Source organism: Panthera onca, chromosome A1 (assembly GCF_046562875.1).
Source record: "Panthera onca isolate mPanOnc1 chromosome A1, mPanOnc1 haplotype 2, whole genome shotgun sequence".
Lineage (NCBI taxonomy): Eukaryota > Metazoa > Chordata > Mammalia > Carnivora > Felidae > Panthera > Panthera onca.
In genome coordinates, this window is record NC_138339.1 from 95224406 (window position 1) to 95238356 (window position 13951).

A 13951-nucleotide genomic window follows, 5' to 3' on the forward strand; every position below is an offset into this window, starting at 1 on the left:
TAGGATAAGCCACATAAAATATGTTAAGGAAAGATTTTCTTTTCTTCTACGGTTAATGTTAATGGAAAATGATCATTTCAGAGAGTTATTGTAAATATATAAGAAATATTGGAGTGAGGATTAAAGGTTTAAGAAATTTAATAAAATATTTAGAATTATCTTCTTGGAATTTTAATACTGCAGTAACAAATATTTAAATGTATTCTAAATTTCAATTTAATCTTTTTTGAAATGATCAACAAATAGATTTAAATCATGATTTGATTTGCATTACTAATTTACACATCATGAATTCTATTGAATAAAGTAAATTAGAATGCTTTTGCATATTGAAGATTTAGCAAGAACACAGTCTCTAACGAATATGAACTGCTTTCGTTAAATTGCAAGATCTCTTCAATTATAATCTTCTCCCATGCAGTTTTATATTTTTCTTAGGAAAGGCAATGCAACAAGGCTCAAACTGCCATAAAATTTTCATAGGGTTATAAAGCTAAAAATATTTTTAAAGGGTTATTTCATTAAAAATTTCTTTTTTTATTTTTTTTAATGTTTTATTTATTTTTGACAGAGAGAGAGACAGAGCATGAGCGGGGGAGGGTTAGAGAGAGAGGGAGATACAGAATCCGAAGCAGGTTCCAGGCTCTGAGCCATCAGCACAGAGCCCAATGCGGGGCTCGAACTCATGGACTGCGAGATCATGACCTGAGCCGAAGTCGGACGCTCAACCGACTGAGCCCCCCGGGCGCCCCAAAAATTTCTTTAATTAAACTTAATATTAGATTTTTAAAATTATTTTATGAAGTTTTTTTACTTTATATTATTGAGACAGAGAGCGAGGGCACACACATAAGTGGGGGAGGAGCAGAGAGAGAGGGAGACAGAGGATCCAAAGTAGGCTCTGAGCTGACAGCAGAGAGCCCAGTGTGGGGCTCGAACTCACAAATCGAGAGATCATGACCAGAGATGAAATCAAGATTCAGAGGCTTAACCAATTGAGCCACCCAGGTGTCCCATTTAGACTCTATATTTTAAAAAAAAATTATTTTTATTTTTTAATGTTTATTCTTGAGAGAGAGAAAGAGACAGAGCATGACCTGGGGAGGGGCAGAGAGAGAGAGGGAGACACAGAATCTGAAGCAGGCTCCAGGCTCTGATCTGTCAGTGTAGAGATTGATGTGGGGCTCAAATTCAGGAATTGTGAGATCATGACCTGAGCTAAAGTCAGACGCTTAATCAACTGAGCCATCCAGGCACCCTATTAGACTTTATATTTTAAAGCAGTTTTTAGATTTACAGAAAAAAATAGCAAAAAGTACAGCATTCCTATATATTCCCTTTTCTCTCACCCACAGCAATATTTCATTTTTAGTAAGAACAGTTAAAAAAAGTTTAAGCCAATGGATACCTAGGGGGGTCACCCCCCCCAAAAAAAAAATAAACCGTTTTTTTTTAATGAGGGGGCACTTGGGTGGCTCAGTCAGTTAAGCATCTGACTTCAGTTCAGGTCATGATCTTGCAGTTTGTGAGTTCGAGCCTCACATCCGGCTCTCTGCTGTCAGCACAGAGGCAGCTCCTGATCCTCTGTCCCCCTCTCTTCTTCCCCTCCCCTGCTCGTTCATGCGCACTTTCTCTCTCTCAAAAATAAATAAACATTAAAAAAAATGAGGAAGCTTCTTTCTTTAGAAGCCTCCAGCAAATCTAAAAAAAACAAAAGGATGATTTCATTATTACAATAAGTCATTGGCAGCTGTGACTTCCAATGACCTCCTTTGTTATTCTATTCATAGATGCTACATGCATATTATTAATTAATGCATTAATGAATTAATTAAATGCATATCACAAGGGTAAGTGAAACATTACAATTATAGTATTGCTTAAACTGGACACACTGAAGTAAATATACCTATGTTTATAAAAAATATAAAAATTATACTTGATCACTGTTATTAGAATAATATTTTAAACATCCTCTTTAAGGTGCCTCTAATTTATCTGTTCTGATATTCTTTCTGTACATTTCATCCATTTGTGCCAATTTTAGTGCCTAGTTGTTTTTTTTTTTTCCTTTAAGATTTTATTTTTGGACACCTGGGTGGCTCAGCTGGTTAAATGTCTGACTTCAGCTTAGGTCATCTCATGGTTCGTGGGTTTGAGTCCCACACCAGGTTCTCTGCTGCCAGCAAGGAGTCTGCTTCTGATCCTGTCTTCCTCTTCTCTGCCTCTCCCCCACTTTCACACTCTCTCTCTCTTTCAAAAATAAAATAAACATGTAAAAAAAATTATTTGTAGGTAATCTCTACACCCAACATGGAGCTGGAACTTACAACCCCTAGATTGTCTGATGCTATGAGGACTGAGCCAGCCAAACACGGCCCTACTTCTTTTTCTTTTTTTTTTTTATTTTTTTTTTATTTTTTATTTTTTAATATATGAAATTTACTGTCAAATTGGTTTCCATACAACACCAGTGCTCATCCCAAAAGGTGCCCTCCTCAATACCCATCACCCACCCTGCCCTCCCTCCCACCCCCCATCAACCCTCAGTTTGTTCTCAGTTTTTAACAGTCTCTTATGCTTTGGCTCTCTCCCACTCTAACCTCTTTTTTTTTTTTTTTTTTTCCTTCCCCTCCCCCATGGGTTTCTGTTACATTTCTCATGATCCACATAAGAGTGAAACCATATGGTATCTGTCTTTCTCTGTATGGCTTATTTCACTTAGCATCACACTCTCCAGTTCCATCCACGTTGCTACGAAAGGCCATATTTCATTTTTTCTCATTGCCACATAGTATTCCATTGTGTATATAAACCACAATTTCTTTATCCATTCATCAGTTGATGGACATTTAGGCTCTTTCCACAATTTGGCTATTGTTGAGAGTGCTGCTATAAACATTGGGGTACAAGTGCCCCTATGCATCAGTACTCCTGTATCCCTTGGATAAATTCCTAGCAGTGCTATTGCTGGGTCATAGGGTAGGTCTATTTTTAATTTTCTGAGGAACCTCCACACTGCTTTCCAGAGCGGCTGCACCAATCTGCATTCCCACCAACAGTGCAAGAGGGTTCCCGTTTCTCCACATCCTCTCCAGCATCTATAGTCTCCTGATTTCTTCATTTTGGCCACTCTGACTGGCATGAGGTGATATCTGAGTGTGGTTTTGATTTGTATTTCCCTGATAAGGAGCGACGTTGAACATCTTTTCATGTGCCTGTTGGCCATCCGGATGTCTTCTTTAGAGAAGTGTCTATTCATGTTTTCTGCCCATTTCTTCACTGGGTTATTTGTTTTTCGGGTGTGGAGTTTGGTGAGCTCTTTATAGATTTTGGATACTAGCCCTTTGTCCGATATGTCATTTGCAAATATCTTTTCCCATTCCGCTGGTTGCCTTTTAGTTTTGTTGGTTGTTTCCTTTGCTGTGCAGAAGCTTTTTATCTTCATAAGGTCCCAGTAATTCACTTTTGCTTTTAATTCCCTTGCCTTTGGGGATGTGCCGAGTAAGAGATTGCTACGGCTGAGGTCAGAGAGGTCTTTTCCTGCTTTCTCCTCTAAGGTTTTGATGGTTTCCTGTCTCACATTCAGGTCCTTTATCCATTTTGAGTTTATTTTTGTGAATGGTGTGAGAAAGTGGTCTAGTTTCAACCTTCTGCATGTTGCTGTCCAGTTCTCCCAGCACCATTTGTTAAAGAGACTGTCTTTTTTCCATTGGATGTTCTTTCCTGCTTTGTCAAAGATGAGTTGGCCATAAGTTTGTGGGTCTAGTTCTGGGATTTCTATTCTATTCCATTGGTCTATGTGTCTGTTTTTGTGCCAATACCATGCTGTCTTGATGATGACAGCTTTGTAGTAGAGGCTAAAGTCTGGGATTGTGATGCCTCCTGCTTTGGTCTTCTTCCTCAAAATTACTTTGGCTATTCGGGGCCTTTTGTGGTTCCATATGAATTTTGGGATGGCTTGTTCTAGTTTCGAGAAGAATGCTGGTGCAATTTTGATTGGGATTGCATTGAATGTGTAGATAGCTTTGGGTAGTATTGACATTTTGACAATATTTATTCTTCCAATCCATGAGCAGGGAATGTCTTTCCATTTTTTTATATCTTCTTCAATTACCTTCATAAGCCTTCTATAGTTTTCAGCATACAGATCTTTTACATCTTTGGTTAGGTTTATTCCTAGGTATTTTATGCTTCTTGGTGCAATTGTGAATGGGATCAGTTTCTTTATTTGTCTTTCTGTTGCTTCATTGTTAGTGTATAAGAATGCAACTGATTTCTGTACATTGATTTTGTATCCTGCAACTTTGCTGAATTCATGTATCAGTTCTAGCAGACTTTTGGTGGAGTCTATCGGATTTTCCATGTATAATATCATGTCATCTGCAAAAAGCGAAAGCTTGACTTCATCTTTGCCAATTTTGATGCCTTTGATTTCCTTTTGTTGTCTGATTGCTGAAGCTAGAACGTCCAGCACTATGTTAAACAACAGCGGTGAGAGTGGGCATCCCTGTCGTGTTCCTGATCTCAGGGAAAAAGCTCTCAGTTTTTCCCCGTTGAGGATGATGTTAGCTGTGGGCTTTTCATAAATGGCTTTTATGATCTTTAAGTATGTTCCTTCTATCCCGACTTTCTCAAGGGTTTTTATTAAGAAAGGGTGCTGGATTTTGTCAAAGGCCTTTTCTGCATCGATTGACAGGATCATATGGTTCTTCTCTTTTTTTTTGTTAATGTGATGTATTACGTTGATCGATTTGCGAATGTTGAACCAGCCCTGCATCCCAGGAATGAATCCCACTTGATCATGGTGAATAATTCTTTTTATATGCTGTTGAATTCGATTTGCTAGTATCTTATTGAGAATTTTTGCATCCATATTCATCAGAGACATTGGCCTGTAGTTCTCTTTTTTTACTGGGTCTCTGTCTGGTTTAGGAATCAAAGTAATACTGGCTTCATAGAATGAGTCTGGAAGTTTTCCTTCCCTTTCTATTTCTTGGAATAGCTTGAGAAGGATAAGTATTATCTCTGCTTTAAACGTCTGGTAGAACTCCCCTGGGAAGCCATCTGGTCCTGGACTCTTATTTGTTGGGAGATTTTTGATCACCGATTCAATTTCTTCGCTGGTTATGGGTCTGTTCAAGCTTTCTATTTCCTCCTGATTGAGTTTTGGAAGAGTGTGGGTGTTTAGGAATTTGTCCATTTCTTCCAGGTTGTCCAATTTGTTGGCATATAATTTTTCATAGTATTCCCTGATAATTGTTTGTATCTCTGAGGGATTGGTTGTAATCATTCCATTTTCATTCATGATTTTATCTATTTGGGTCATCTCCCTTTTCTTTTTGAGAAGCCTGGCTAGAGGTTTGTCAATTTTGTTTATTCTCTCAAAAAACCAACTCCTGGTTTCGTTGATCTGCTCTACAGTTTTTTTAGATTCTATATTGTTTATTTCTGCTCTGATCTTTATTATTTCTCTTCTTCTGCTGGGTTAGGCTGCGTTTGCTGTTCTGCTTCTATTTCCTTTAGGTGTGCTGTTAGATTTTGTATTTGGGATTTTTCTTGTTTCTTGAGATAGGCCTGGATTGCAATGTATTTTCCTCTCAGGACTGCCTTCACTGCGTCCCAAAGCGTTTGGATTGTTGTATTTTCATTTTCGTTTGTTTCCATATATTTTTTAATTTCTTCTCTAATTGCCTGGTTGACCCACTCATTCGTTAGTAGGGTGTTCTTTAACCTCCATGCTTTTGGAGGTTTTCCAGACTTTTTCCTGTGGTTGATTTCAAGCTTCATAGTGTTGTGGTCTGAAAGTATGCATGGTATAATTTCAATTCTTGTAAACTTATGAAGGGCTGTTTTGTGACCCAGTATATGATCTATCTTGGAGAATATTCCATGTGCACTCGAGAAGAAAGTATATTCTGTTGCTTTGGGATGCAGAGTTCTAAATATATCTGTCAAGTCCATCTGATCCAATGTATCATTCAGGGCCCTTGTTTCTTTATTGACTGTGTGTCTAGATGATCTATCCATTTCTGTAAGTGGGGTGTTAAAGTCCCCTGCAATGACCACATTCTTATCAATAAGGTTGCTTATGTTTATGAGGAATTGTTTTATATATCTGGGGGCTCCGGTATTCGGCGCATAGACATTTATAATTGTTAGCTCTTCCTGATGGATAGACCCTGTAATTATTATATAATGCCCTTCTTCATCTCTTGTTACAGCCTTTAATTTAAAGTCTAGTTTGTCTGATATAAGTATGGCTACTCCAGCTTTCTTTTGGCTTCCAGTAGCATGATACATAGTTCTCCATCCCCTCACTGTCAATCTAAAGGTGTCCTCAGATCTAAAATGAGTCTCTTGTAGACAGCAAATAGATGGGTCTTGTTTTTTTATCCATTCTGATACCCTATGTCTTTTGGTTGGCGCATTTAATCCATTTACATTCAGTGTTATTATAGAAAGATACGGGTTTAGAGTCATTGTGATGTCTGTATGTTTTATGCTTGTAGTGATGTCTCTGGTACTTTGTCTCACAGGATCCCCTTTAGGATCTCTTGTAGGGCTGGTTTAGTGGTGACAAATTCCTTCAGTTTTTGTTTGTTTGGGAAGACCTTTATCTCTCCTTCTATTCTAAATGACAGACTTGCTGGATAAAGGATTCTCGGCTGCATATTTTTTCTGTTTAGCACACTGAAGATATCGTGTCAAGCCTTTCTGGCCTGCCAAGTTTCAAAGGAGAGATCAGGGGCGCCTGGGTGGCTCAGTTGGTTAAGCATCCGACTTCAGCTCAGGTCACGATCTCACAGTCCGTGAGTTCGAGCCCCGCGTCGGGCTCTGGGCTGATGGCTCAGAGCCTGGAGCCTGCTTCCCATTCTGTGTCTCCCTCTCTCTCTGCCCCTCCCCCATTCATGCTCTGTCTCTCTCTGTCTCAAAAATAAATAAACGTTAAAAAAAAAATTTAAAAAAAAAAAAAAAAAAAAAAAAACAAAGGAGAGATCAGTCACGAGTCTTATAGGTCTCCCTTTATATGTGAGGGCACGTTTATCCCTTGCTGCTTTCAGAATTTTCTCTTTATCCTTGTATTTTGCCAGTTTGACTATGATATGTCGTGCAGAAGATCGATTCAAGTTACGTCTGAAGGGAGTTCTCTGTGCCTCTTGGATTTCAATGCCTTTTTCCTTCCCCAGTTCAGGGAAGTTCTCAGCTATAATTTCTTCAAGTACCCCTTCAGCACCTTTCCCTCTCTCTTCCTCCTCTGGGATACCAATTATGCGTATATTATTTCTTTTTAGTGTATCACTCAGTTCTCTAATTTTTCCCTCATACTCCTGGATTTTTTTATCTCTCTTTCTCTCAGCTTCCTCTTTTTCCATAACTTTATCTTCTAATTCACCTATTCTCTCCTCTGCCTCTTCAATCCGAGCTGTCGTCGTTTCCATTTTGTTTTGCATTTCGTTTAAAGCGCTTTTCAGCTCCTCGTGACTGTTCCTTAGTCCCTTGATCTCTGTGGCAAGAGATTCTCTGCTGTCCTGTATACTGTTTTCAAGCCCAGCGATTAATTTTATGACTATTATTCTAAATTCACTTTCTGTTATATTATTTAAATCCTTTTTGATCAGTTCATTAGCTGTTGTTATTTCCTGGAGATTCTTCTGAGGGGAATTCTTCCGTTTGGTCATTTTGGATAGTCCCTGGAGTGGTGGGGACCTGCAGGGCACTTCCCCTGTGCTGTGGTGTATAACTGGAGTTGGTGGGCGGGGCCGCAGTCCGACCTGATGTCTGCCCCCAGCCCACCGCTGGGGCCACAGTCAGACTGGTGTGTGCCTTCTCTTCCCCTCTCCTAGGGGTGGGATTCACTGTGGGGTGGCGTGGCCCGTCTGGGCTACTTGCACACTGCCAGGCTTGTGGTGCTGGGGATCTGGCGTATTAGCTGGGGTGGGTAGGCAAGGTGCACGGGGGCAGGAGGGGCAGGCTTAGCTCGCTTCTCCTTAGGTGATCCACTTCAGGAGGGGCCCTGTGGCAGCGGGAGGGAGTCAGATCCGCTGCCGGAGGTTTGGCTCCGCAGAAGCACAGAGTTGGGTGTTTGCGCGGAGCGAGCAAGTTCCCTGGCAGGAACTGGTTTTCTTTGGGATTTTGGCTGGGGGATGGGCGAGGGAGATGGCGCTGGCGAGCGCCTTTGTTCCCCGCCAAGCTGAGCTCTGCCTTCCGGGGGCTCAGCAGCTCTCCCTCTCTTTGTCCTCCAGCCTTCCCGCTTTCTGAGCAGAGCTGTTAACTTATGACCTCCCAGACGCTAAGTCGCGCTTGCTGTCGGAACACAGTCCGTCCGGCCCCTCCGCTTTTGCCAGCCAGACTCGGGGGGCTCTGCTTGGCCGGCAAGCCGCCCCTCCACCCCGGCTCCCTCCCACCAGTCCGTGGAGCGCGCACCGCCTCGCCGCCCTTCCTACCCTCTTCCGTGGGCCTCTCGTCTGCACTTGGCCCCGGAGACTCCGTTCTGCTACTCCTCTGGCGGTTTTCTGGGTTCTTTAGGCAGGTGTAGGTGGAATCTAAGTGATCAGCAGGACGCGCGGTGAGCCCAGCGTCCTCCTACGCCGCCATCTTCCCTCCCGGTCTCCCTACTTCTTTTTCTTGATGAATTGTTGATCAAAGGCAATTTGGGGAATATCTGCCATTATATTAATTCCTCTTTCCTCTTCTGCAGAGTATTTTACTTTTCCCAATATTTTTTCTACCATCATAAGCATAACTAAGTGTTCAGTTCAATGGTACTAAGTACATTCACATTGTTGTGCAATCCACCGCTACCATCCATCACCAGAATTCTTTTCATCTTGTAAAACTGAAACTCCATATCTCAGAGGATCAGAAGGAGCCAGGGTTTAAGGGATATCCCAGCCCCTGGCAACCACCATTATGCTTTCTGTCTTTGCAAGTTTAACTATTCTGAGCACTTCATTTAGATAGAATCATACAGTATCTGTCTTCTTATGACTGGTTCATTTCACTTGGCATATTGTCCTCAAGTTTCATCTATATTGTAGTATATGTCAGCATTTCCTTCCTTTTTATGGTTGAATAATATTCCATTGTATATATGTACCACATTTTGCTTATCCATTCACCCATCAGTGGACACGGGGTTGCTTCCATGTTTTGGCTATTGTGAATACTGCTGCTGTGAACATGTTCATACTGCTTGCATGTGAACATCAAGTGTTTTTGAAGGAATGCTTATCAAGTGCCAGGGGCAATCCCAGAATAATTCTTGCCTAAATTCTTAGACTGAAGAGCAGATATGGTCTCCTGACCCCCAGTCCCTCTCAGGGCCTCACACTGTGCCTAGGGAAGTCTGTGATCTTTGTTCGCACATATGTAATGTGTGCAATTAACAATATGATGGAAATGTACATCAGAGTTTTGGATTTATGAGTAATTACTTTGGAATAATTATGGACTCAGATATTTCTGTGGGAAATCTCTAATTATTTGTATCTGCCAAGATTTTCTTTTCATCTAGTCAAATAGTAACATACACAAAGTAACTATCACAAAGAGTAACATACTAATTTAGGGGGGTTGGGGAGAAGGTTGGGGGAAAGGAAGTGGGTAAATCTCAGTTAAGAGCTTTCTCAGAATCAAAGAAGGGAAGAAAGATGTGGTTTCACTATTCGATGTGCAGACTTTCAGTTAGTAATTTTTCTGGTTTTCAGTCCTGAGCCTCCTGAATTATGTAAAAAGTTACAAAAAGAGTGGTTTTTTAAAAGGACCTTTGAAAACAAAAAGTTCTAAAATTCAGCACATTAAAAACCAAATTCTGGCTATTCTTCCCGAATCTTCTCTTCTCACAGTTTTCCCATTTTGATAAATGGTGACTTTATACTCTTGGTTGCTCAAAGTAAACTTGGGCATCATCGTTCACTTGTCTCTTTCTTTCCCTTTTCCCTCACATTTACATCTGTCAATCACTAAGTCCTGTTGGCTCCGCCCTCACAATATATCCACTTCTCACCATCTGCTGCAAACCACCACCATCTCTAGTCTATGGCAGATTGCTCTACTAACATTTATTCCTGCTCTGTCGCCAACAAAGAATCTATATGTTATTTACTTGGACTAATATGCTAATATGCTCCACTTGCCTGTGTTTTTTTTCATGCCATAGCTTTCTGCTCTGGACCTGACCACTGATGCTCTGATTTGTGGTACCTGTGAGACTCCTTCCAGTCAAATCGCAGTTTTGGAACCCACTACTTTAGGCCTCCCGTACACCAAATCTAGGGAGGGAGGGCTCTGCTGGTGAGGAAGAGAGAAGAGCAAAAGCAATAAACTATCTGCCCTGTAATTCTGTCCCAGGCCATGCCAACAGTTCCTCAGAAAATAACCATGACTGTCACTGTGCTGGTCATTTGTCTATTTGTCTTCAGATTTATTCCCTGTCCTTCCTCCATTCCACTGTGTATTGCAGCACCCTGACACCTGCCAAGTGCATTCCCCAGGCTCTTTGACAACTGGTTCCTAGTTAAGATGGACCACTGAGAAGACAGTGACTGGAGCTTGGAGGATGAGAAGTGGGAAAACCAAGGCATTTCTCCTTTCTCTCTTTGCTTTGTGTAACATCTCAGGCAGGGCTCCATCCCCACCATGGTTCCATCTCTCTCCAGGATTCCTAAGCCCTGGTTCCACCTCCTTCTCCCTCTGTCCCTCTGGCTGTTGGAGCAAGAGCAGTTTCCTGCTATTGGTAAACTCCAATGTGTTGCCTCGCTGACCTCTGATTGCCTTCTCAGCTCTCCCATCACTTTCATGACTTGTTCCCCACACTAAATTTTCTCTATTAAAATACCTTGGTTCTGGGGGCACCTGGGTGGCTGAGTCAATTCAGTGCCTGACTCCGGATTTCTGCTCAAGTCATGATCTCACGGTTCATAAGATTAAACCCCACGTTGGACTCTGTGCTGACAGAAGGGAGCCTGCTTGGGATTCTCTCTCTCCCTCTGCCAATCCCCCATTTGCACTCAATCTCTCTCTCTTAAAATAAGTAAAATTAAAAAAAGTAAAATACCCTGGTTCTATTTTCTGCCTTGACCTTAATACTGCCACCTTTCAAATTCTTGCCTTATTCTGCTAATACTGGCTCTAGTTTTATGCTTATAACCAGACTTTCCCCCAATACTAATATTTGTTTGCATTCATAGCTACCCTGAAGGTTTAAAACAAAATTGTCTACCTTCTATAAAAGTGGAGTTTGAGGGTGCCTTGGGGGTTTAATCAGTTAAGTGTCTGACTGTTAGTTTTGGCTCAGGTCATGATCTCACGTTCGTGGGATCGACCCCTCCATTGGGCTCTGTGCGGACAATACAGAGCCTGCTTGGGATTCCCTCTCTTCTCTCTCTGCCCCTCCCTCCACTTGTGTGCATGCATTCTCGCACTCTCTCGCTCTCTCAAAGAAACATTAAAAATTAATAGTAATAAATGAAAGTGAAGTATGTTTAGAAGCATAGTCTATGTGTTCATTCTCAAGATTAGGGATAGCAGCTTCCATTTGGGCGAATCCCTATCACGGGTTGGATACTGAGCTAGACACTTTGCAAATGTTTTCTCAAATCTTCAAGATCACCTGTAAGGTAGTTACTACTCCCTGTTCATCAAAGGGGAAAACCGAGGCCCGGAGAAATGAAAGAACTTGACCAAGATTATGTAGCTTATACGTGGTGAGGCTTGGCTTCACACACATCTGCTTGATACAAGCAATTTCCTCTATCCCATTCCACTTTTCTAACATACGGCATGCCCACCTTCACATTAATCAGTGTTTGCTCATCCTTATGATTTTAACAAGCACAAATAGGTTTTATTATATATTATATATTTACATAGTAATTATAGGACCATGTGAAAGATATATGAATTTAGGACATATTAAGTCTAAGCGTAGAAAACTGTTTGATTAGGTCAACAATTGTACATGACTTCAAACGTCATCTCAACTACTATTTGTCACTTGAACCATGGAAACAATATTGAATCAATGAGTTAATTCTATCATGTAAAACTAATCATATGTTTCAGTATCCATTGAGCTCCATTATGAAGTTAAACCGGAATAGTCACTTACATTTATTTCACAAAAAAATGCAGAAGCAAAACCGAAGCAGTTGCTTTATCTAATTACTGAACCCCTGTTTTGAACGGAGGAAGCTACTTCCTAAGAGAAACTGTCACATGCCTCTGAGAAACAGAAGATACATGGAGCCAGTTCTTAAGCACTGCAAAATTTAAACCCAAAAAGCATCCTACAATTATTTTATTTGCTCACAAAGTTGAGGGCATACACTCACAAGTTTGTACAATATTTTTTAAGAACCATGTCCAAAGAAACTAGAAAGGGGCACCTGGGTGGCTCAGTCGGTTGAGTGTCTGACTTTGGCTCAGGTCATGATCTGGGTTCATGGGTTTGAGCCCTGTGTCGAGCTCCGTGCTAACAGCTCAGAGCCTGGAGCCTACTTTGAATTCTGTCTCCCTTTCTCTCTGCCCCTCCCCCAGATGTGTGCTCTCTCTCTCTCTCTCTCTCTCTCTCTCTCCCTCTCTCTCTCCAAAATGAATAAACATTAAAAATATTTTTTTTTAATTTGAAGAAACCAGAAAGGAAAGTGTGACCCAAAGAAGTGCTAAGGCCAGGATTTCAAGTGGGAATTAACAACAGATGAGGAAAGAGTAAATTTTACTTGAAATAGAAAGCGAAACACAGCCCTACCTTTCCTCTTTTTGCTGTCAAATCCTTGAGCCCTGACATTCACCTTCAATAGTTACAAATCCTCAGAAGGAATTTGACCTAATTTCACAAATAACACTTGGGTATAATCTGCATGTAGATTTGTACTTTGCAGGATCTTCTGTAAGAAATTAACATTCCATACTCTTTTTTTGCTGCTGCCTGGCACCCAACTGCTGCCAATCCCTTCCAGCACTGGCTGCTATAAGTTAAGAAATGACAAATGATTTACAATATATAATTGGGTAAAACACAAGCTTCCTATGATTTCATTCCCCTTGGGGGGGGGGGGTGTAAAACACCTCACAGTCTGCAGTCTTACCATATATAGTTTTTAATTTTTTATGTTTATTTATTTTTGAAAAAGAGAGAGAGAGAGAGAGAGAGAGAGAGAGAGAGAGCACAAGCGGAGGAGGGGCAAAGAGAGAGGGAGACACAGAACCTGAAGCAGGCTCCAGGCTCTGAGCTGTCATCATGGAGCCCGACGTAGGGCTAGAACTCACAAACTCTAAGATCATGACCTGAGTTGAAGTCAGACGCTTAACCAACTGAGCCACCCAGGTGCCTCTCATCATATATTTTTAAGGCAAAAAAAAAAAAAAAAGATTTCTTGGATGATGATGTTTTTAAAATACTTGTGCCCCTTATCCCTTATATTAGCACAAGTGATCAGAAGTTAATTCTATACCATTGTTTATCCCAATGCAAAGTAAAGGTACATGGAGTTTAGTTCTGATTAACTCACCAAAAATGTGATAAAAATAAAGGATCCTTCATTCGATACTCACTTAACAGCTGATAATACATTTTTACTTTCAAAAAAAAAAAATCTGATTTCTACCATTTATTGGGGACATTCTGTTCACCATTTTAGTCTATGCTTATAAGGTATAAGCATATAAGCATCAAATTCTTTCATGTGGGACTTATTATAGAATTATTTTCTAGACTTCTAGTGACTGTAAAGTATATTCATTACAAAATATATTTATTTTATATCTTATTTTTAGAGACTTCTATGGAAGACTTTACCATAACTTCTTATGATTCAGTGTTGCCTCTAAGAATATAGCTACTAATCCTGTTTTACTTACTCTAAGACCTTTTTTGCTGAGATTTACTTTCTTTTCAGAAGGGCATGGTTTCAAGGCATTTAGCATTCCAATCAGGAGTTAACAATGC